At 31.6% G+C, this 4,610-nt stretch overlaps 1 non-coding gene across 1 annotated transcript; it reads left to right on the top strand.

The window, feature by feature from the left end:
• Positions 1-745: 745 nt before the first annotated feature.
• On the top strand, positions 746-817 carry TRNAD-GUC. The gene has a single exon. It is a non-coding gene; the product is annotated as a tRNA-Asp (tRNA).
• Positions 818-4,610: the final 3,793 nt, after the last annotated feature.

A 4,610-nucleotide genomic window follows, 5' to 3' on the forward strand; every position in this document is an offset into this window, starting at 1 on the left:
TAATCATGAACTACTTTTGTTCTAGTATATGTTTCTTAATTTTCTAGGTAACTATCTATTTAAGCTTTTTGTCTCAATAAAAAATAGAATTTGATGTTAAAGGTTTCTCTAATCCAATCCTTTAATAAATGTGTAATTTTTAAAATAGGAAATCATTTAGCAGGAAAGAAACTGTGGATCACTTCAATTAATTTTTTTTTTACATTTAAAATACCTTTTACATCATAAGTGTAATATTTCCATCACATTTAATAAAAGTTAATGTCTATATAACCATAACCTATTGATGGGTAATTAATGTGGCAAATAATTTTATGAATAAAATAAATTTAACTTTGGTAAGTAATTCTTGTTACTTATTCAATAACTCAACATATATAAAAAAACGAAATACTAAATTCAAATACTCCAACAACGGGAGCCAATAAAATCTTCATCTGGTTTATAATTTGTCAAATTTTTTTTCAACGTCAACTAACAAAATAAATGTAACTAGAATATATGATCCTCTCCTTACAATTTATCTGCACCAGAAAAAAAAAATAAAAGAAACCTAACCAAAGAAAAAAAAAATTAAGTCCACATTATAAATTTAAATAAAATATCAATATAATATATGATATTCTTATATATTTAATTTTAAAAGAAATGAACAAATTTCACAATTTTGTCATTATTTACAGTCGACATCATTGTTAATATACTTTTAAAATTATAATTTCTAACATAAATCCTTATCAACAAGGTCGTTGTAGTATAGTGGTAAGTATTTCCGCCTGTCACGCGGACGACCCGGGTTCGATCCCCGGCAACGGCGAAACTTTTTGTTTTTCTTTCCTTTATATATATATATATATATATATGCTTCTTTTTCTTGTCAGTGTGGTTATATTACTGCATTTTTTTCATTTTGTTCTTTAATTTTGGATTCTTTATACGGTTGTTTTCCGTATGAGAGTGTGTTGTTTTCCCTGCACTCACTCTTTCTTGTTGTTTTGCAAATACTGAGTTTGATTTTAACAAGCAAGCAATGGCAAGTTGAGTGATACTGAGTGAGTGGTGTCATTGCTGGCTTTGTTGTTGTTTTCTCTGTGTCCTTTTTCTTGCTTTTCTTCTTGGGCGAATTTGGTTTTGTACTATTCACTTTAACACTTTGCATATGGAAGGAAATAGTAACCATGGAGAAATGAATATATGAACTGTACCTGTCAAATTTCATATGGTTTTGATGTGACCAGTTTGTAATTTTCATCCCTTTGCTCTGTGCCATGTATGGAATGCTGATGGAGATTGAACTGATCGAGTTTCTTGCTTTCATAACAATCTTTTGGATTATTCTATTACATATATGTATGTGTGCTTGTGAGAGAGCATCAACATCACATCTTATACAAACTAAGTCATTTTGATTCAACATCAATACCTTCAACTTTATTCCTTCCCATTACAGCTATTCTTCTCAATCACTCTATCTTTTGACTTTGATATACTCTCTTTTCTTCTTCTGTTTGCAATATCACTCATTCACTTCCTTCTATTTGTACTTTAATTTTTCAGAAGTAGATTTGGTTTATCTACAACCATGTTAGTATTTTTCATAACATTTTCAAATATCCGTGGTTGTGTTGAAGAATGACATTGGATGTGTTTCTATTGCATCTTCTGCTCCAAGTGTTCGAAAAAGAGAGGATACGGTTTTATGTGTTTCTGAGTTTATGTTTATTAGAATGAGATCAAGTGTTCTTAAATATTTTAACTGTTACAGTTGTAAAGATGGTTTTTCAATATTTTAATGCAAAATAAAATATGTCTATAATTCACCATTTACTTAGTTAAATTTACTTTTACTTGTTGTTATTGCACTGGTTTGAATTATTTTGGCATATAAACATCTATTACATATTTCAAATTCCTTTTGATTTTACTAACACAACACACAAAATTAAGGAAATGGTTAGGTTGGCTAGTAATAATTCCATATCCATGCACAATATTATTTTAGATTTATTCATCTCCACATTTTTTACATAGGCAAAGTCTCAATGTTTGACACTTTCTATCTTCCTTATTCTCTTATTCTTAATCTTTTATTATTTTAATGTTTTTTATATATTTTATATAAATATTTTTATTTTCAAACTCATTATTATAAGTGTAATTATATTACTAAAATTGCATAAAAAGATTTCTTACTATAATTTCATAATTTAATGTCATTGTCATTAATTTTGTTTATCATTATCCAATATATATATTAAAGTTTAAAAGATGAAAATTTATGTTAAGTTTTAATTATTATTAGTTTAATCACTGTTTTATACGTGGTTCCATTTAAGTGTTGTATTATAATTTTTATTAGTATTAAAAAAAAAATTATTAGAATTTAAAAAATAGGAGTACAGAAACATTTTAGTATATTTAAATTTGAATATATCTTCTCTTTTTGTAATTTTTTAAAACATTTTCAATTTTTTATTTATATTTACAAATATAATAAATATCTTGGTTCTAATAAACTTTTATTTATATTCTAAATTAAAATATATGTAATTATAATTTTTTTAAAATATTTGATATTATGTTTTTTTTACAATATTTTTTATAAAAATTAATTAATTAATATTGAAATACTAAAAAAAATGTACGGGTATAGGCTCACGTAAATGTGTATATTTGTTATTCAATACAAATATGGATAAGAGAAAAATTTCATGAAAATAAAAAATGATTTTTTTCTTTAATAATAGATATAAAATAGTAAAGTTGGTCTCCATTTCATCTCACCTTGTTGTCATCCCATAATGTGTTAAAATGAAGTTAAGAATTTAGTTTCTTTCTAACATAATACTAAATCATGTTATTTGAATAAATATTATAGTAAATGTACCATTTGAAAAGAAAAAAAAAACTAGAATCGAGTTATTCGTGAAAGAATTTTTTGAATTCTTATTTAAAAAAAAATGAAATATATATATATATATATATATATATATATATATATATATATATATATATATATATATATATATATTTCGGTGTAGATTTATAGAACCGAGAGACTAACCTGTTTTGACGTGATTTTACCGCTTTTCGATGCTTGAACTGAATTTTTTTATTATCTTTTTTCTACTCGATCGCCTACAATCTTGGTCATTCAGTGATCTTTAAACTTTGACTGCTCGGTCGCCTTCTTGGTGGAGAGGGGAAGGTACCTGTAAAAGGCACTCTAACGCCCAAGTTAGGCGTGTATTGAAGAGCCTCGGCTCTTAATTGAATATTTAGTGAATGATTATCACTATTTGAATATTTGAGAATATGAGTTGTGGAGTGTGAGCAAAGCATGAGTTGAACGTGAATGGAGCGTGATTAGAAGTAACTGGCTGGTGGCCCTGACCTTGTATTTATAAGTTGTCTCATGGACCTTAAACTGACATAAGCCCAATAAAATATAAACAGAATAAAATATAAACAGACTTACCTAAAAATCTGGTTAGTTGCTAAATATCTTTAATTAGATATTCTTGATTATCCTTAGATTATTTTATCTTCTGCTTATCAATATCTTTAATCAGATATTCATTCAGATATTCTTGGTTATATACCATGCCATATATATGTCCCCCAAGTTCGAGTTAACCGTTCGGTTTTAGCCGAGGTTAATTATAGGACTTATGAGTATGAAGGAGGTTGTGTTGGGGAGCATGCTTCTAGGCGTTGCTCATTTGTGGTCCTCCTAGTGGGCGTGAATGGTTGTCCGTGGCCCACGAGTTCCTGGAGAACCTCCCAGTAGACAAGATTGGTCATCCGTGGCCCAGGGGTTCCTGGAGAACCTCTTAGTAGACGAGAATGATCGTCTGTGGCCTAGGAGTTCCTGGAGAACCTCCTAGTAGACGAGAATGACCGTCTGTGGCCTAGGAGTTCCTAAAGAATCTCCCAGTAGACGAAATTGACCGTCTGTGGCCCAGGAGTTCCTGGAGAACATCCTAGTAGACGAGATTGACCGTCTGTGGCCCAGGAGTTCCTAAAGAACCTCCCAGTAGACGAGATTGGTCGTCCGTGGCCCAGGGGTTCTTGGAGAACCTCCTAGTAGACGAGAATGATTGTCCGTGGCCCAGGAGTTCCTGGAGAACGTCCCAGTAGACGAGAATGGTCGTTCGCGACCTAGGAGTTCCTGGAGAACATCCCAATAAATGAGAGTGGTCGTCTGTGGCCCAAGAGTTCCTGGAGAACATCCCAGTAGACGAGAATGACCGTCCGTAGGCCAGGAGTTCCTGGAGAACTTCCCAGTAGACGAGAATGGTCGTCCATGGCCCAGGAGTTCTTGGAGAACATCCCAGTAAACGAGAATTGTCGTTCGTGGCCCAGGAGTTCTTAGAAAACATCCCAATAGACGAGAATGGTCGTTCGTGGCTCAGGAGTTCCTAGAGAACATCCCAGTAGACGATAATGATCGTCTGTGACCCAAGAGTTCCTAGAGAACTTCCCAATAGAAAAAATTGATCGTCCGTGGCCTTGGAGTTCCTAGAGAGCCTCCCAGTACACGTGATATGTGGGAACAAATGGTTGAATGCCAGAAGTCGAATGGTTGAATATCTGGGGGGGCCGAATGA

This window comes from Vigna radiata, unplaced genomic scaffold (assembly GCF_000741045.1).
Source record: "Vigna radiata var. radiata cultivar VC1973A unplaced genomic scaffold, Vradiata_ver6 scaffold_228, whole genome shotgun sequence".
In the NCBI taxonomy this organism is placed as follows: Eukaryota; Viridiplantae; Streptophyta; class Magnoliopsida; order Fabales; family Fabaceae; genus Vigna; species Vigna radiata.